Raw genomic sequence first — 21,269 nt, forward strand, 5'->3', positions numbered from 1 at the left:
CAGCAGCTGACAGAAACAAAGGGCTAGGAGAACTGGGCTGCTGCTTGGGGTGCTGGCCAGCAGCTGACAGAAACAGAGGGCTAGGAGAACTGGGCTGCTGCTTGGGGTGCTGGCCAGCAGCTCATAGAAACAGAGGGCTAGGAGAACTGGGCTGCTGCTTGGGGTGCTTGGGGTGCTGGCCAGCAGCTCACACAAACAGAGGACTAGGAGAACTGGGCTGCTGCTTAGGGTGCTGGCCAGCAGCATACAGAAACAGAGGGCTAGGGTCACTGGGCTGATGCTTAGGGTGCTGGCCAGCAGCATACAGAAACAGAGCGCCAGGAGAGCTGGGCTGCTGCTTGAGGTGCTGGCCAGCAGCTCACACAAACAGAGGGCTTGCAGAACTGGGCTGCTGCTTGGGGTGCTGGCCAGCAGCTCACAGAAACAGAGGACTAGGAGAACTGGGCTGCTGCTTGGGGTGCTGGCCAGCAGCTGACAGGAACAGAGGGGTGTGTATGGCTTGTCACAAATGCAAAGCCAGAAAAACAAGCTAACAAGAATTCTAGAAACTTTTAACAAGAAACAGAACCACAGTCTAAGTGCCAAGGGTGAGGTATCTCGTCATTGGGATTACCTCCCTGTTGCCAAGGACGAAATGCCTAGTCCTTGGCACTTAAGGAGTTAATGGGACAGAAAATGTTAGAAATCATTGAATGACGAAATACCAAAATCACGAAAAATATCCTTGGCACTGGGAGGGTAAAATCCATGGCAGTTAAAAGGTTTATGGGATAAGAGGTATTTGTGTGCAAAATAACCGAGGAGGAGCAAAAGTGCACACTAAGATTGGATGTGTCTCCTTAAAAGGGTTGAGGGTAGAGAACAATAGCTGTGGGGACACTTCACAAGGTTTTGCCACTTTGGAAAAGAGGCTCTCCAAGTCCAAGCAATATTGGTCAGAAATATTGAATCAGGTCTTGAAGCTAAAGCCAAAATTATCAGCTTGAAAAATCCCCCACAGTTTGGTCATCTCTCCACTCTTGGGAGTTTGGATCTGTGGGGAGATGACAGATGACCACCAAGATATTCCCCAGTCATGAGAGAAATCATTATAAGCCATCTCTTATGGTGCACACTTGGTAGAATTGGTTATTATGGTCCACCCCAAGGCTCACACTAAGGGGCATCTCTGGCTCTCAGGCACACTAGGGAGTCACAGTGCCAGCAGTTCTTTTCCTTGTGACTGCAGTGCAAGTTTGTGTAGCATTCACCGGAGGCCTCACCAATGCCACTGGGTCTGTTTGATCGCTTCTTGATGTATTTTTATTATTATGATTGGAGGTACATGGGTGCAAGATCTTAGACCCCAGCAGATTGCAGAGACATTCCTACCAGACTTTCCATAGGCCTTGTAAAAGCATCCAGCCTTGGCTCCAAGGCACGCCCTCTGATGTGTTCTCCCCTTCCTCCTCCCAATAGATATCCCTCTTTAGCCGTTACCGCTCCTCCTCATGTCTACATGTTCTCCTTTCTCTCGCTCCTCCTCTTGATCGGTTTGTGCCCATCAGCCACATATCCCTATTCCGTCCCCCTCTCTAATCCAATCACTTCCTCATGCGCTCCTTCCTCATCTTCTTACTGTCCGTCCATTGTGTTCCTTTCCCCGCTGCTGCTTTCTAGCTGCCTCCTGTTGTCATGTCATCACTCTCCACCAGCTCCCAACTTCTCATTCCTCCCTGTTTTTCCTCCCTCCTTTACACCATCTCTCTGAGTCTTAATTGGGGCAACGGATGGATAAAATGTGGCCACCTGTGTGGAAGAAACAATTGGGCCCTTCAGTTGGCTATTTCCCAATCAGACAGCTGATTTAAGCTGCAAGTTATCTTGTGTATGCTTAACTCATGGGCTGAGTTGTGGCTCAGTGAGAGTGCATGCAATAGTGGGTGGCTCCATGACCCGTGTACAAAGAACAGGTGACTGGGTGGCTCCATAACCCAAGTGCAAAAACAATGGACTGGGTGGCTCCATGACCCAAGTGCAATAACAATGGACTCAGCGGCTCTACAACCCAAGTGCAAAAAACAATGAACTCAGCGGCTCTATAACCCATGGACTGGGTGGATCCATGACCCAAGTGCAAAAAACCAATGGACTCAGCGGCTCTATAACCCAAGTGCAAAAAAACAATGGACTTTGCGGCTCTATAACTCATGTACAAAAACAGTGGACCGGGGGGCTCCATGACCCAAGCGAAAAAAAACAATGGAGTAGGCGGCTCTATAACCCAAGTGTAAAAAACAATGGACTGGGTGGCTCCATGACCGAAGCGCCAAAAACATTGGACTTAGCGGCTCTATAACCCAAGTGCAAAAACAATGGGCTGGGTGGCTCCATGACCCAAGTGCAAAAACAATAGACTCAGCGGCTCTATAACCCAAGTGCAAAAAAACAATGGACTCCACGGCTCTATAACCCAAGTACAAAAACAGTGGGCTGGGTGGCTGCATGACCCAAGTGAAAAAAAAAACAATGGACTAGGCGGCTCTATGAATCAAGTGTAAAAAACAATGGACTGCGTGGCTCCGTGACCCAAGTGCAATGGTTCTATGCCATTTTCTCGGTTTCTGAAGGTGACATTTCAAAAAAACAGATTTGTTTGGTCGAATTTGTGCAATCCCCAGAAAACGGGAAAGGGACCTTTCGCTATTTTTTAAATTTTATTGGGGAGATTTCACCCTCCCAAACCCCTACTCTGCTCCATACCATCCACCATCCCTTTCTGCATACACACACGTTTTTCTCACTCACTCTCACACGCACACAAGCAGCTCGTCCTCTCCATCTCGCCGTGCCTGTGAGTTCCTGCGCACACTTGTGTGCGGCACAGGGCTGACAGTTTGATTTAGAAAGACCACTCTGTGTGGTAATGGTTCAGTCTTTCTAAATCGGTCTTTTATCCTTTCGGAAAAAAGAAAGAAGTAATTTGACCTAAAACCTACACCAACATCATGCCTCTGAGGACTTCAAAAATGGGGCCTCCCAGACCCATGTTCTGCTATCTCCGCCATCAGTTTCTCCCTTATTCAGATGGGTGAACTGTGCAGGTTAACTTTTGCACTGGTACAAAGAAGCTATTAGCTTGTGGAACTTTGTTCCACAGAAAGTGCAGCCTGTGGGACAGTTGCCCAAACCCATGCAATTCTGTTCTGATCAGATCCTCACCATGTCTAATGTTTAGGGGCCACAGGAAGTTGGACATAGCCTTGGACGTCCACCATATACTGCCTTCAGGAAATCATTACAGATTGGTTGGTTGCCCCCACCCCCAGGATCTCCTGTGCCCCTCTGTTTGTTGTTGGTGACTCAGCCATATGTCCCTCTCCCTCCCTTTAGATTAGCACACCATAGATTCTGTTCTTTTGGGTGAGGAAGGTGGCACTCTAATTTAATGGTAGCATATTTCCACTCCCTTGGAACTGATTTCCATGTTAATATGTAAAATAGCTTTTTTCCTGTCCCTCTCTCTCTTGTGAAATTCCTTTCTCAGAACTATCAGTGAAGCATAAAGAATAGTGTTTGAAGAAGAGTATCTCTAAGTGAGGGAGCACACCAACTGACCCTTTGGTGATCTGTTCTCTAAAAAAGACCTCCTGTGTTTCTTTGATCTCTCAGATTTCGCCTGCAATCAGCTTGTTTTGTTCTCGCAGTTTTTCAGCCCTTCAATTCTCTTTTCATCATACATTTCTCTTCTAAAAAAAGTTAACATTTATTCGGGATCCTGCCTTTGTCAAGGTCAGTCAAAGTAACCTGGCCAGCAGAAAGCTAACCTGCTGGTATATCCTAGACAAATAACATACAATTGTCCCTCCTATCTTATCACCACAACAAGCATTACATAAAGTTCCTTGTGTTACATTAATGTAGAGATTTGTTTATTCGATAGAGCTCGGGTTACTGATTGTTGGTCTAGCTGTCTTTTACTAGAGGCCTCTAACAGTGTCATTAAAGCAGAAGTACAAAAACAACCTGTCCTGGTGACTCTGTAACTGAACCACGTCCCACAGAAAATTAGCAAAACCCCTTCAAGTCGATAGCGACGGCAACTCGAGCAACTTAGCCATCCCACTCCTCAACAGTGTTTGACCTCGTTGATCACGACATCATCTGCCAACACCTGTCTAACTTCTGCTTCTCACATTAGGCTGCTCGGTGGATCAAATCATTATTGAGTGAACGCACCTATAGGGTCTTCATTGGTGACTTTTCTGCTGATCCCATCCCCATCCCATGCAGTATCCCACAGGGCTCCTGCATCTCCCCGGCCCCTTACAATTCCTATACCAATCCACTCTTCAATCACCTTGATGCCTTGGTATCCCTTAACCAACTTAGTTGACGACGTGCAAGTTGTGCTGCCAATATCAGGAAATTATGCCTAGGATGTCAACACGATCGACGTTGAGTGTCATTCAAAACTGGATGGCCTCCCACAACCTTTGCCTTAATGATGAGAAAACCAAGCTTCTCATTGTATGCTCCTCTCATCGTCTCAGCACACTGGACCCATTCTATTCCTCTTTTCCCATCAACAGAACCACCATCCTGCTTCCAAAGCACGTGAAGACACTTGGTCTTGTCGCGGAACTTGTCTGTCATGACCTTCATCAGGACGGGGGCTGTATGAGCGTGGAGTGCTGTAGATATGGAAGGGGAGAGAAAGTCAGGGGAGTGCCCAAGTGATTTAAATGCAATAAATGCGCTATGTAAGAAATATCATGGAGGAACATCTTACCTAAGGGGTTTGGTAGACCCTAGGCACATGTATGGGTGACCGTCTCAAAAGGTACTGGTCCCGGATTGCTCCTAGTGTCAGACAAAAGGGACATACTAAGTATGTTATCCTAACATGATATGCACACATTCACAGCTGAAATTTAGGCTGGAAACAGGCTTACCTCAAAATGGAGGTTGAAATTGAACTGTAATCAGGCTCGGCCACGCAGTGCAGAGTAAATCCTGCAAGAGAGCCTAATGTAAATACGCTGCTCTACGCTGGATTGTCTATTTTTTAATCGCTTTAAGATCAGTTAAAAACTGCTAGTAGTGTGTGGCATACCTTCTGCAAAAGATTGTGTGCGGCGTACGCTTAGCTGCGCGTAGCTGACAGGGGGATGCAGCAGCTGGAACTCAGACTGCTGAGTCTGTCCAAGTAAAGCGTGGAGCCTGGAAACGTAGCGTTGCTAACACCGCTCCCAGGCTCCCGAACTATTTATACGGGTGGCCATTTTGGAAAGGTTTGTATCGTCGCGGGCCGAAAAAAAGGTGTAAAAAGGCCCTGTGTACTCAGCAACAGTAAAAAAAATAATTTATGTAAACAACCTTGCTGTCCTCCTAATTGTGGTGTAGTGTGGCACAAAGTTTGGGGGGGTTGCCATGGTTACCATAAAACGATCGTGAATCACCGATCGGTATGGGAGAAAAGTGCTATTTCTGTCTCCCTGTGAGTGGCTAAAGGAGAAAAAAATGGGTATGCTGATAATGCAACTACGTGTCGCGGTGAGAAGCTACACGCTAGACTAGTGATAGATTAAAGTAATATTGCAAAACACCAGCCATGTATTGATCACACACATATCTGGATGTGGGCGTTATTCTATGTCAAAATAAGTACATACATTTCACGTCTCAATATTCAAATATTGGTGGTGCCCTGGAGTCGATGGTGGACCATGACTGTGACAGATGATGTATTGATCCTTAATACATGCTAAACTTGTCATATGTAATCAATCTGGTTATGGGTAAAAGCATTCAGTATACACAGAGGACACCAACCAGGTATTAATCACACACATGAAGTAGAACATGCCGACAACCATCCCAAGTACCGCTACAGGAGCCCTCCAGACATCCTACCTCTTGTCCCCACAACTGAGGCTCAGGAACCTGGGCCTGCTTGGCTGTAGCATGACGAAATCCAGTTGGCCCCTTTCTGCTAATCAAACGTCCTTTTTCGGGTTTGGGGGTACTTACCTTCTTGCCTTAAGTCATGCTGCCTCACTTGAGACTGGCACCTGCTTACTTTCTGAGTTGGTTTGAACTCCCTTTGCAGGCTTACCAGCTTGTGTCCCTATCAGTGATTTTTCTGAACTCTCTAACTTTGTGCAAGACTTTTTATCCAAGAAGTGCATCTGAACTATAGACTTTGTCGAAAAATCTTTGGCTGTCCTGACTCCCTAAAGGAACTCTCCTAAATCCATTGACTTTGATATTGCATGTCCCTCATAGGTTGTAGCTTGTGGAATACTGTTACTGCTGGGAAATGCTCAACTAGATGTTGTTGTCCTCACATGTTCTGAAAAACTCTTCTAACCTGTTTTACTACCCTTAACCCTTCCTTCCTGCAACTCAAAGTTTACCAAATTATTAGTGTGATATATAGATGCAAACACTATCCTTGTGATTGAAGTCACCTCAGGGTGTTGGAGAAGTGTATGAAGCATATCCACACATTATCCACTAGCTTTACTACTTCTAAAAAGTAATTTCATAGTTTACTTCAATTGTTACAATCAATTGCCTTTTTTAAGAATGCGTATTTAAAACTGATGTTAAATAAATACATAAATATTTATAACTGAAACCTTGAGTAAAAGTGTTACTTGGCTACCTATATTGACAGATTTCATCTGCACAGCTCTACAGCTCACATTTACCCCTCTTGAGATAGGCCTGGCTGCTCAGTCACACCACCAACATGTGTAGTACAGACCTATACAAAAAAAAGGTTTCCTAATACCAAGCAGATAAGTGTTGTGTAGTCTCACACAGTGTGACTGCACCAATTCTCTCCTAACCGGGACATAGATGTATGGAGGGACACATTTGTGTGTATCAAGGAAAGCATGAGACAACAGGAGATAGAATGGGAACACAAACCATTGGTCGAAGTTGGGGACATTCCCATCTGGATACCAGTGGATAACACAGATGTCAGGAGATTCACTTGGAAGAGGGTGCACCATTAGAGTTGGCCATTCAAAAATCACACCACGCTGCATATTTGAACAACCCAATTATTGGCAATATTCCTCAATGCGTTGTCACTTCACAAGGTCAGCTGTCTGAGATTTCAGACTCCGAACCCAAAGGGGTGTTCAGAATTCAGTCAGTGTGTCCTTATGAGGCAAAATATGTGATTTGTCATCTTCAGGATGGTTCCATTCTATTTTGGGTGGGTGGCAATGACTCAGAAGGATAACAGCAAATTGAGTTGGAGGCTAAGGTGTCACCATACTTAAGGTTGTTGTCTGTCCAAAAAGATACTGCCCCACAATTAAAGGAAAATACATAAATTCCTCCTCTGCAGGATTTCCCAGAATATTCTAAAATGATGTTAAATGTTAAATGTTAAATGTTAAATGTATTTGTACCGCGCACCGTCACCAACGGAATTGGTCCCCAGGCGCTCAGGCGGATCTGTAAGCGATAAAGGTGGGATGGGTTAGTAAGGTGAAGAAGGGAGTAGGATAGTGAGAGGAGTGGTGTTCTGTTGGCAGCTTCAACTCAGTATGCACCGGATGCTGAGCTTTGGTGCGGCTATCGGATCAGAGTCAGTCGGCGTGTGCTGTTGTTCCGGCTTATGTGTTGTTGCAGTGTTGTGAAGTGCATGCGGCTTGATGTGCAAGAGATGGTTGTGAGTTTTTTGAGTGAGATAAGTATGCAGAGTTTGAGTTTATATTGGTTAGTGGGTTACCTGACCTTTACCATGCTAACATTCGTAGTTCTGTTTGAGTGTGACACCTGTTGGCCCTCATATCCAGGTGTGGTCATGCCAACCCTCACATCCCCATCCAGATGCGGCGCAGGCTAGTGTCTAGGGACCCGTCCAGGTGTGGGCATGCTAATATTCACAGCTCCATCTGAGCGCCACGCAGGCCGGTGTTCACAATTCTAGGTGTGGCACATGTTAGCATTCACGTTTTTCTGGCCGTGGGCATGTTATCCTTCAATCGATCCTATCCAGATGCGTCTGATAGAGGAACAATTCCAAGCTGTGGATGCATGTACAAATTAGTTGGAGAGAGACCAGTTGAGGAAAATGTTTTTAGAATTTACGGATGTTTTCACCAGAGATGCATCTGACTGGAGGAATACTGTTCTGCCTGTCACTAAATTTCCAGAAGGCTATGGTAGGGAGCTTGTCTTTGTCAGACAATATAGGCTACACTTGGACTGTTTAGAGACTTTGCAGGAAATAATTAAAAAACAATTATCCAGAGGATTCATTAGACCTATTACCAGTACATCAAACATTCCTATGAATTTCTATGAAAAAGACACTTCCGTATGCATTTGAGGGAGGATCTGTGGTTTATATGGGTGACATCCTGATTAAGAATGAGCACATAAAGAGCCAACTCAATGAAATAAGATATGTACTTAGCCAATTTGAAAAAGCTGGGGATAAGGTATCATTGCATAGGGCACAGTGCTGCAGAAATAGGGTAAACATTTTGGAACATGAAATCACAGACCAGGTATTGAACCCACAGAAGAACACTGAATCTGTTGGTTGTCTCCATGGCCATCAGTTGGCTTCAGCGCAGCGAGAGGCATGGAAACTGCTCTCCTTAACACCCATGAAGATCTGCTTTCTAATCTTGACTCTAGCTCTTCTTTCCAACCTGCAGTGGATTCTGTTTCCAAGGAGAATTGGGTAAAGGTTGCGGTCAGGGGCTCTGGCTGGCCCGTAGAACAGGAAATGGGCTCTGACATATGAGCTATTAAATCCTAGAAGAGAGTGACCGGTATCTGGTCATTGGTAACAGCCAATTTAGATTGTTCGGTGGTAACACAACTGCCATTATTTTCTTTGCTTTCCTGGATAACTCATTTATGGATAACTCCTTGGGACTGGAGGAACTATTGTGTCATATTTTCAGTCTCCAGGAAACGTAATTCTCAATTCTCTCTCAATGGTTATATCGTGTTCTTCTGTCTTCCCGCCCCCTTGTCTTTCTGGGCGTCCCAAAGGTGGGTTTTATATTGGCGTCAGATGTGAGTACTCTCCCTCTCCTCTTTGTGGTAGCAGTCAAGATAACCATCTTCTGGCAGTGATAATGTAGGATCTATAGTTGCACTTTGGTGGCAACTCTGTAGGACCCTCCTAAGGGGAAAGAGACATACAAGCTCATGGACATGGTTCATGATACAACGGCGGCATGGTTGGCGCAATCAAAGGATGGGGAGTTTATCCTTACGGGGGATTTTAAAATTGACTGTACAGTGGAGGACACAGCCATAACCAAGGCCCAGATGGGTAATGCATAAATTAAACGCACAAGGGAATGGCAACAATTGCTGGCAACCTTTCATTTGTTCCCTCTTTCTGTTAACCCGTCAGAAATAGGGCATACATCGTCAAATGGGACGTATAACAGTCAAATCAATTTCATTTTTGTAAATGTAGCTATTATGAAATTATTCCCACAGTTTAGCACTGTACATCTTAGTATGAGTGATCATGAAACTTCGCGAATGACTTGTAATCCTGAAAATGGGAAAGTGGTGGATTATCTGAAGGTAAACCCTGAGGTAAATTTGCAGGGGAACAGGTTGCTTTGGACTTCTGCTAATGTGTATTGTTTTAACCATGTTCTGAATAGGGACGATAGGACAGTAGCATCTTTCTTGGCTATGTGTCATTGGGGTCTGGGTCAGCTGATGGATGTCATCTGGCCTGGGGGGCCGAGTCATGCAACAAAGTGGAAACTTAAATCTAAGCCTGGTGCTTCCTATGATGCTGTGATTGCAGGCAAAAAGAGGGAAGTTGGGGCTACCCTACACCAGCTTAAGCAAAGCATAGCTAAAGATCCCTGAGGTATCCTGGCACCAATAAAGACAGTAAAATATCTGTGTAAGAAGTGGCTTAAGGCCCATAAAGTTAGCCATATATCTGTCCACTGGCAACTAGTTCATGTTTGGATTAAAATGTACGACACAAAGAAGTTTTGGCATATGCTTCGTCTGTTTCATGCTAAACCAGAGGCCAGGGAAGCTAATTGTGATACCGAAGCTGACTCAGGTAATTTTTTTTTTTTTTTTGTTTTGAATTTTATTTCAGGCTAAACCTGTAATTTTGTCAAAAAGATCGGCAGGTTTAACCCTCCGAGATTCTGCAAAAATCTTCGAAAATGTTTTTTTTTTTTTTTTTTTGGCTTCTCTACAGATCTAAGTGCGTCCTTTCACAGTCTGTGAGTGCATTTCAAGTGCAATTATCCAGGAGTTCCTTTAGGCTGGTGGTGATGAAATAGCTTCAGTGGGAAGAGCTTCATTTATCTGTGTAAAAGCCAATCCAATGAGGTTTGCCATGGCCATGGTCCACCGGGTGGCTTCACCTGAGATTAGTCTATTCCATATGTTATCTTCTTCGAACATCCAGGGAGTTGTGATCAGCGGCGATAGGTAGGTAATTCTGTTCTGTTTGGTGTGTGGACAGATTAGAACCAGATGCCTGATCGTTTCCACAGTGTCCGTGTTTTTGCATAACCTACATATTTGATTTTCCGCCATACCTCTGATGGCGAGTATTTGTTTTGTGGGAAGTATATTTAGTCTCGCTTTCATCAACAAGTGTCTTTTTTTCTTTTCTGGGAATTTGCTGACGTATTTTATAGGCACCTTTGGTTTATTGAACGTGGGCGGAAGCTGTTGTAACCATTTGTTGTCTGCTGCTGTCTCTATGGTTTTAATCCAGTCCATTTACTGCAGTTTCCACTTGATTTTGTCGGGATTTTCTTTTAAATCTGTTTCCGAGCACATTATTTGCGACAATCTTTCTTTTCTGGCTTAAGCCCACTTTTTGAATACGGTGCAATTTCCATTTACCATTTCTTCTTTGACTACAGCGTAGATTGGAAGGGAGTCTGCTAAAATGATTTTTCTAAATAACCTCATTGCGCTGGCGTCGACTAACGAGGCCAGAGATGTTAGTCCAAGTTCCCTTCTAATGGCCGCAATTGCAGTTGATTTGGGCAGCCCCAAAACAGATCTCCAAACCGTACCTTCTATTTTGTTCCATATGTTCTCCGGAATACATAGAGACGCTTCCATTTCGCTTGTCAGCGAGGGGACTAATTTCATTTTATAGAAATTGATTGCCGGCGTTAGGGTGAATTTGCCAAATTTCTTATCTAGTTTTCTCATTTGTGCTATCAGGGTCTTTGCCTTGTCCCAGAGTACTGTTTGCATAGCTTTATCTGTTGTTGTGTTGTCTAGTTCAAACCCCAAATATCTAATGTTTTTTACTTTTTCAATTTTTATGTCATCCAGATACAATGACTCCGTTGTTGTTGGATTCTTTCGATGTTTCTCAAGGATCATGATTTTTGTTTTATTTTTGTTTATCTCTAAGCGATTTTCTTCTGTGTATTTTTTCAAATTTGTTAATTTCCGTTGTAATCCCACTTTGGTCTGGTCGATGAGAATCACATCGTCTGCATATAGGAGACGGGGAATAGTTGTTTTCCCTAATTTCGGTGGAAACGTTCTGATCTCATTTTCCGAATATTGCAAATCTCCCAGAAAGGCGATGAATAGTGCGGGCGCAAGTGGACAGCCCTGTTTTACGCCCCTTTTTACTTGAATTTCATCTGAGAGTGTTCCCTGTTGATTTAATTTCACTCTTACCGTTGTATTTGAGTGCAGTGCGATTAGGGGATCCAGCACCGATCTTGGGCATTCCCACGCATCCAATTTTTCCCATAGCATATTTCTGTCCACTTTGTCGAACGCTTTTGACATGTCCACAAAGGCCAAGTATATTTTTGGCGCCCCTTCTTTGATTTTTGCCTTGAAAATATTTATTATTAATATGTTGATTGCTGTCGTTCCGTTTTTCTGGAAACCTGTTTGTAATATATCTTTGCATTTTGACGATCTTTCCCATATCCGCAGATGGTCCAGAATGAGGGGGGAAAAGATTTTCCCCAAAATGTCCAATAAAGCAATCGGTCTATAGTTTGCGGGGTCTTCCCGGCTGCCTTTTTTATAAATTGGAACGATGACTGCTTTTAACCAGGTCTCTGGAATTTGTTGGGATTGTTCGCAGATCTTGAAAATCTTTCCAATCAATTTTGCTCACTCTTTTGGGGAATCTTTTAAGATGGTATTTATCAATCCGTCCGGGCCAGGAGCTCTGGATGTTTTCAAGCTTCTTATTTTTTCTTCGATGTCTGCCACATTGGCTATCGACACCCAAGGCGTGTTTGTTACAAATTTCAGTGCTTTTGCCGAGTTCTGGGGTTCTTCAAATTCATTCGAAATATACTCTGTCCATTTTGCTTCTGATACTGCGTTAGTTGGTATTTGATTATATGTTACATTACTTTTTTTAATTAAGGACCAGAAGTCACTAGATTTTTTGGTAATCAGTTTTTTCATCATTTCTTCTGCGTCCAACTGGTATTGTAACGCTTTTGCTTGTTTTCTCCAGGAAGTATATCTTTTTACTTCCAATTTCCAGCTTGACCAGTCTTGGGCCAAATTTGTTTTCTTTGCCTTTCTTTTTAATTGCCGTCCTAATTTCCTTTCTTCTACCAATTGTTTGTTGTATGCATGGGTGGCCTGTAGAGCAGCCTTTTTTCTGGTAAGTATTGGTTTCTGGTATGGTGCAAGGAGTGGTAGATAGTCTGGTTTCTCAATTGTTTTTCTTTGAAGGTTTGCTCTTACTTTTTCATCCCACGCTGATTTTATTTGTTGAATGTTTGCCTCCGTTATGCGCAGACGAGTTTGTTGCACATTTGTTTCAAGTGTAGCTTTGTATACAAGTTTCGTTGTTTTCCGGCCATGCCACTTACAAGTGAGTAGGTTATGGTCACTGTTGTTTGTTTTCAGTACTTTAAAGCTCACTATGTTTGCTGCCAATCCAGATGATACGAAGATATAATCTAGGGTTGCTTTTGACGCTCCCCTTTCCCAGGTCGGGATATTCACTTGATTTGGGAAGAGTTTCGCTATGTTTTGTAGATTTCTCGAGCTTATTACTTCCATCCAGGCTTTTCCACGTTCTTGTGTTGCAGTAGTCCCTGTTCTCTCTGTTTCTTCATTACAGTTGGCGTATAAATCACCACATACCATGATCTCAATATCGTCGAAATCTTCATACAACTGGTCGATAGTTGCGCTCATTGTAGCACAGAAAGCCTTTGATGTCGTCCGCTGGGGGTTCCAATAGCAATTTATAATTGCCAAGATGTTTCTTGTGGCGCGCTTGCCCTTTCCCATGGGGGAAGACCATGTGGAAAGGGTCACCAGCATTTCGTATGCCTCTCTCCATTTCTTTGGAGGTTCCAGTCCAAGGCCGTTTTTAATGGCTGTGAGCAAACCGGACGATGGTCTTCCTAAAGGGCCTCTAATTGCTGCCGAGGTTTCTAAGCAGAATCCGTCCAACGTGGGTTTTTCAAGTAGCCACGTCTCTTGGAGGCATACTATGTCGAATATGCCCAGATCAACATCCCCCGGCGTTGTTAAATGGTTATACCCTCTGGTATTCCATGAGCCTACCTTGTAGTGGCTTTTATCGGGCCGTTCCTCAAGAGATGAAACTAATTTTGGTGTCTCGAGGTTCCGCCCTATTTGCTGCTATTTTTGGGATTTCTTTAACCAGGTAGATGTAAACCAGTCCCACGGTCCTCTCGGCGATCTCGATTCCTGTGTTTTAGCTAAGGTCTTCTGAAGTATTGCTACTCCTCTGGAGTGCCTGGTTAGTTGTGGAGATTCCTCGTTTTTTCTACTTTTATTGTTAGATCTTCGTTCATGTTGGTCGCTGCTACTTTCTTGATGACTACTTAGACGTGGTTTGATGTTTCCCCGCTTTAAGGCCTCATCCCGATTCCACGGCACATTTCTTCGACTGTGTTTTAGATCTTCACGAAAATGCTTGTCATCCCTCTTTTCATTCCATCGATTGTAAGGATGTAACCTTTCCATTTTTGAATGGTAATGTATGTTCTGTTTATTGCTTTTTATTGGGTTTCTTCCTCACTCCTCCTGCTGCGGGTATGTTAGCTCTCTCATGTGGAAGCCCATGTCTTTCAACTCTTCAAATACAGATTTATTCAGGTGCGTTATGCTCTCCTCTTTTACATGTAAAAACGCTTTTGCTATCTTGCCTCTGTGGTACGGTTCGACCAGGTCTAGGTCCTTTGTTCTGAGGCCCCTAAGAGTTCTAGATTTTTTCAGGATCTGTAGAACAGTTGGCCGGTTTAAAATTAAGTTGTCTTCTTTAAAGGCCTGTTACTCGAGTTTAAACAATCGGGTTTTGCCTCTTTCTACTGATTCCATTTTCCCATTTCCCCTCGCGGGTGCTTGCTTTCTCGGGCTACTTCTACTTCTTAACCTCGCTCTTTGTGGTGTTGCTTTATTGTCTTTCTGGCTTTTACTATTATGTTTGTTAACGTCTCCTTTTTTGGGCGATTTTTCCCTTCTCTTCACTGGCTCCCAATTTTCTTCATCGTTACTCGGAGGTCTTTTTTCTTCTATGATGTTTTTTTCCTCCTTTCTTAATGTGCCTATAGGGGCGACGGTTGGTACCTGTGTAGTCATGTTAGTCCCAATCTGATTATCATGTTAGGATATGTTCATCAATGATGAGTCTAACACAAACTCTTCCGCCGTCCTTGGTGATCTCCGATCTGAGAATATCGGGGAGGCCTGAAAGTCAGGAGTTTGGGTCTCATCTTTTTTCGCCTCTTTTTTGTTTGGAATTTGAACCAACTCTGGTGGTTTTACCTTAGCCTCCCAGGAGAGTGTATGTAAAACTCTCGATGTTGCTGATTTATTTTTGGTCGATGTTAGATTTACTGAGCTCTTCTCCATAATGACCTCCAAGCCGTTCAGCTCATATTCTGATTTTTGACATTTGTCTGTCACCTGCTTACCCCCTTTTAGGTCTTGCGTTATTTCCAAGTTATTTTTTTGTTTCTCCAAATGTTCGATTTTCCTTTCTAGAGTCTCGATTTTATTTTCCCACAGGATCTCTTGAATACTTTTTTGTGCTTCTACTGCTGTTATATAGCTTTCTACATGAGCCATTTTTGCTATCATATTGGAGAGCATTGCTGTGTTATCCTGGATTTCTTCTTTTAGTGCTTCGTATAACTTGCAGAAGGGTGTTAAGACAATTGACATTGCCGACATGATTGTAGTCATGTCCGGTTTTTTAGTTGCAGAGTCTTTATGAATGGCCATGGCAATGTTGCTTAACCGTCGATTTTTTTGTGATGACTGTGTTTTTTCTGCTTTTTTTGGCGTCTCCAGAATTTGGGGACTCAGGTAATCCATTTGGGAGATGTTAACCTGCTCTATTACTTGTCGGCCCATCCAGGTTGTTTTCGGGTTTCTTTTTGTGTCCTCATTTCTTGTTAGAATCTCTGGAGAGATTTGGAGTCCTGGAGTCAGATGGGGTTGCATCCATGCCTGCCGCCTGTCTTTTTCATTACTTATTTGGGGTAGATTTTGATTTTCCTTCACGTGATGGTTTTGAGTGCAACCTTCTCTGATCGCCTCTAACTCCCCTCCGTTGTTACCTTCTGCGGCTGTTTTTTGCGTGTTGTTTGCGTCCCTGGGGTTATTTTCAGGGTCCAACTGAGTCTCTATACCTGGTGACTCGGGTTTTCTGATCTGAGGTTGGGTGTCACCTTTTATTGTGGCACAAGATTCACTTTCGATTCTATTGCAGTTTGTTACGCTTTCTATGTCATTTGAATGTTTTTCTGGGTCTCCGACCTTTATGGAGATTTTCTCAGTTTTTCTTACTTTCGACCCTGGCATAGATTCTTGTAACGCTTCCAGCATCTCTGCGTCCGATACCTCTGAATCTACTATTCATTTTTGTTTATACTGTTGGGTAAAGAAAGTTTTTAAGGGGCAGGATAGTAGCGGTGCCGGCAGCTTAGTGGTTGAAAGTCTTTTTATTTTTATCTCGTTTCCTTCCACTCTACTTCTCTGAGTTTGATCTTTCAAAGTCTTCTTGTTTGGTTTAAATATGGACTTCTTTCGCGGGGTCTGACTTTTCTTCGATTTCACTTTTTTCTTTTTTTGTTGATTTTGGCTTGTTTTTACTTGCTCATAGTCAGTTTCCTTCGTTGGGTCTTCCTGGTCGGTTTGTCTATTTTTTGCGCCTATTGTTTCACTCTCTGTAAAAACTTCGTCACTTTCTGAGAGCGATTCGGCGAAACTTATCTCCATCAAACTCTTTTTAGCCTTTGGAGTTTTTCTATCCGGTTGACTTTTGTTTAAAGTGCTGGATTTACTTTGATTCAAAGACTGCTCATTATATGTAGAGTGGATCATCGCTTTAACATTTTGTGTTTTCTGCACAAAGTCCGATTTGTTTGTTATGTCCAGCTGCAGGAATGGTAACTGTGTTTTTCTTTGGACGCTGCCAGTATGGTTTTCAAACTTTTCCAATCCTTCATGCGCCAACAGTTGGGTACCTAGCTTACGGTGTTTCTCAGGGGGTAGGTGGTCTGACGTGTCACGTGTGTTTTTGTTCGTGGTTAATCCGTCCAAATTCGTTGTCTCTTGACTATTATGTCTGCTGTGACTGCTTTCACCAGTCTTTTGGCAGGGGGGCCTATGTTCTTCGGGTCCCTTTGGTTCTTTCCATGTTGGCTCCCTCTCCAATCCTTTGCTCCGATCCCCGCCCCCCGCTCCACAGCTAAGGCCCCGCAAAGGTTCTGATTCAGGCCATCCTCCGATAGCTACTGCGTCCTCACCCCTCGTCACCAAGACAGTATGCGAGCCCCTCGCTGTGGCGCATGCGGGCGTGACGGGCATGATGCCTACCTCGTCTGTTGGCTCATTTTGAGTCATGCAGTCCATCTCCTCGGCCTCGCTGGCGACCCGCTCGTGTGTGGCTGCCTTTACCGAGCGGACTTCTCGGGGCACTCGATTGATCCCCCCATTACGCCCCGCGAGGTCTACGAGGTCCACCGGATCCGAACGCTGTTGGATGATGTTCGGTGCATACACCTTTGCCGTTCCCCCCGTCGACGGGGGCGGCGCCCATAGTGCAGGTAAACCCGTCTGTGCTATTTTCGGGGGTTTCCACTGAATCTTAGTTGACGGCTTACCTCTCGGCTGTTTCAGAGTTATTGCATCTTTCACAGACTCTGGTGATGCTTCATTTTCCAGGAGGATGATGTTTGACGGCAGCGAAGACTCGTCCTCAACTGTTGGATCCCGCTCCAGCTCCAACTCCGATACTGGCATCACCAACATCGGTCGTGCTTTTGGCCGCACCTCTGGTTCCATTCTACGCTTACTACGCGTCTGCAGCGTCTGCAGCGGACTGCAGCAGACTGGCTCACACCTCGGCTCGCAGCTCCGCTCACCGCTCCGCGGTGTTCTGGGGTTTAAAATGAACTTCCTCACACAATGATGTGGTCTGACTACAGGACTGCAGCAGACTGGCTCACACCTCGGCTCGCAGCTCCGCTCACCGCTCCGCGGTGTTCTGGGTTTTAAAATGAACTTCCTCACACAATGATGTGGTCTGACTACAGGACTGCAGCAGACTGGCTCACACCTCGGCTCGCAGCTCCGCTCACCGCTCCGCAGTGTTCTGGGGTTTAAAATGAACTTCCTCACACAATGATGTGGTCTGACTACAGGACTGCAGCAGACTGGCTCACACCTCGGCTCGCAGCTCCGCTCACCGCTCCGCGGTGTTCTGGGGTTTAAAATGAACTTCCTCACACAATGATGTGGTCTGACTACAGGACTGCAGCAGACTGGCTCACACCTCACTCAGGTAATTTTATTACTGAACATTACTGGACACCCTTGGAGGTCAGTGCTGTGTCATCACCCTTTTCTATGTATGATACACTACTCTTGTCCCATAAGGCCTCATCGGACCTGGAAACGATGGCAAGAAAAATCAAGACCTCCAGGATGGTGGGCCCGGATGGACTCTGCAATGCAGTCCTAAAAATGGACCCGTCCTTTTGGGCTGCTTTGCTGAACCGATATTTCATGCACATATGCGAGCAAGGGGTTATTCCTCAATCTTGGAGGGGATCGATTTTGATGCCCATATTTAAACAGGGTCTGCGTTCCAACCCAGCTTTCTATCAGCAACTCGCCATGTTAGATTGCAGCTCTAAGCTTTTTGCTGCATTACTTTTACAGCTGCTCTCAGCATGGGCAGAGAAGACCCAGTTACTATGCCCTAACCAGTCGGGCTTCAGCAAGGGCTTCAACACCTCTCATTCTAGCTGGATAATTCAGACACTTATCCCAGATGCATACCAATATCCGGGGGCGCTGCTGTACCTCTGCGATTGCGGATTACAGCATGGCCATCGATAGCGTGATTTGTCCCCGCCTCTCAGGGATAAATTGACAATATGGGGTATAGATGTTTCTTTACTTTACTTTATAAAACTACTTTATGGTGACATCTGAGTTAAGGTCAGACTTTCCCAGGAGGGAGCATTGATGGGGGAATATCAAACCAATTTGGGGCTTAAGCAGCATTGCGGGTTGGCTCTGCTGTTATATAACCTATAGGTTATAGACTAGGGTTTGGATTTAAAACTTGTATGCAACTTCCCTCCCCAATTTGGCAAGCACAAAACATTATGCCTAATGTACTCCGATGACACTGTGGTTATGGATCGGACTGCAATTGGACTACATCACTCCTTAAATGCATTACAGGCGTACTCTAAAAACAACATTAAAAAAACAAAAGTTATGTATTGTGGCAGGAGATCAATGCCCAATTGCTCCTTTGTATGCTTTCTTGACCATGTACGAACGGGCCGAGTCCAAAGCTCAAGAATCTTGGTGTACACTTGCATGCTTCCTCAGCCCTAGCACATTTTGCGGACCGCATAGTGATCAGAGCATGAGACAAGCAGCTAGCCATTTGGAGGGTTATTTGCGAACATGAGGGCAGATCTATTCAAACCCTTGTAATGGCTTACAAGGTGGCGATAATTCCAACCATCTTGTATGCAGTGGACATTTTTCTGCTCAGGGTTTGAGGTGAACATTTTACGATCCCTACTAAATATGCCGAGTGGTGTCCCTGTGGAAGCTCTCAGATTGGAACTAGGCCTTTAATCGCTGCTTTCGTTTTGGAAAGTAGCGACCTGCAAGCTCTGGGAAAATATAAAATTTAACTGGAGTTCAACTTCATCATTTTTGCATAGTACACAAGCTCACGCTCACTTTTTATCTAAAAGCTGTTGGTTTGGGGATTTGGAGTCTGTGGTGGCAGTTGATTGTGAGGATATTAACCTTGTTAAGTGACTTCAAATCAGTAATCCCACTAAGTCAGTGCCTCGTCTGGGACGTCCAAGGGAAGCCCATATTTATATATTTTTATGACAAGTTATAATCTGGATAATAAACCCTTATATAACGCCCCTCTCTTTGAATCCCCCTGACCTCACTGAGCCAAGAAGTAGGTTTGTTTTGCAATTTAAAAGGTTTATTGAAAAAGTAAACAATATATATATATATCACACTTTTATGAATAAATTAATATTTGATAGCACACTTAGGCATATGACAGTGATCAACAATGGGTGATGTTACACTAGCACACTGATTTAATTACTTAGAAGTTAGTATAGGGAGGATAAGGTAGCTGAGAATACTTTTATGATTTCAAGGAAACGCAATGATGAATAAAAATGCAGTACAGAAATAAACTGATAGGGTTTCACAAGAGATAATATGTTCACTTTTCCCCTTGTGGCAATTCACTCCCCCCTATGCAATATAAGGAGATGGAAGTAAAGCACACAGTTTTCAGGGATACAATCACAATACAATACGAATTTCAGTTCCCCCCTAGCAAGCTTAGAGACACAGGGATGGTTTTAAACACAGGCAAAAGTACTTTTCAATGTGGTATGCAAAGAAGGGAAAAATATGCTAAAAATGATTTAAATTCCCTGTAGGAGGTTCAGGGTAGGTGATAGCTATTTAAGATTAGTTCAAGTCACACTGGCAATGATTCAGGAATGATTATCAGAAGGAAAACAGACGTCAGCAGTTGCGAGCAAAAGACGGCTATTTTTGACAGGAGCTAATATTTCAATTTGCAGCAATATTTCCGAATGCGTTGAGCGCGATTCCGGAAAAACTATAGAGAGTTAGGGCTTGTTGGAAAGCTTGGATACTTAGCTTTAAAATGAAAGTTAAATCTCGTTCCTAGCACATGCGGATCAAAAGATACGGACAATTTTGTGGAGATAGATTTTCAGAAATGAAATTAAAGTTTCAGAATGACAGATGCGCTGTGGAAGTTTGTGGATCAACAGGATGGACACACAATTCTATGATGCAGTTCTAGATAGGTGGAAATGGTTTGAATTAGATTATTTTAAACTAAGAGATTGGTTTGCACAGTTCTGGCTGAGAACTCACACTATAAATTTGAAATAGGCCGTCAAGGTCTGGTCAGGTTTGGACTGGACTCCTGGCGGGTGGTTCTGAAGTCACAGCTCTCTCGGTCAGCTCTGCTCTGCTGGTCTGGCCTGGCACTCGGCACTGCACGGCGGTCTGGATCTCTGATTCAGCGGGTCTGGATCAAGTGGATTCTGGATACAGCAATGCTTTCTGGGTACTGGCACAGGGTTCTAGCCAGAATCAAACAGCTCAGCCCGGCTGTTTGAATAATTTTCAAAAGATTTTGAGGCCTGCTGAAAAAGGATTCAGCTGGTGGTTCAGGCCTCTCTGCTACAAGTTCTGAAGTAAGGATTCTAAGTTCTGGAGATGGTCCTTCCCGATATTGTCTGGTCCGGCAAAGCGCTTCGCAAGAAAGGGGAAAGTGAAGTTTCTACCTGGGTTTCAGTGTTCCTCTTATGTCTTTTGAAAATGGGTGTGTGCGTGGGCATAACTAAGCCTGCCCCTCACAACTTATCATTGGCCAAGCTCTCCTCTCTCCCTTGATTGGGGGAAGGAATGGAGTGTCATCGGGCATCCATTTTATGGCATACAGAAAGAACACTCCCCTTGTCAATTTGCACACAAATCTATTTTGATCCAAATACATACTTATCTATGTACCATTTTTCTAATAGTATATGTCCAGTTAACATATTTTCTGTAGCACCAAACCATCCGACCCTGTCTTTGTAAGTTGTTGTGTCCACTTATGACAGAATTCTGCCCTTTTCATCAAGAACACAACCTCTAAACTTTTCCAGAATTTAAACAAACATGCACAAGGAATATGGGCATCAGATGATCAAGTGTCAGATTTT

Source organism: Ambystoma mexicanum, chromosome 3p (assembly GCF_040938575.1).
Source record: "Ambystoma mexicanum isolate Mex_15411 chromosome 3p, UKY_AmexF1_1, whole genome shotgun sequence".
Classification (NCBI taxonomy): domain Eukaryota; kingdom Metazoa; phylum Chordata; class Amphibia; order Caudata; family Ambystomatidae; genus Ambystoma; species Ambystoma mexicanum.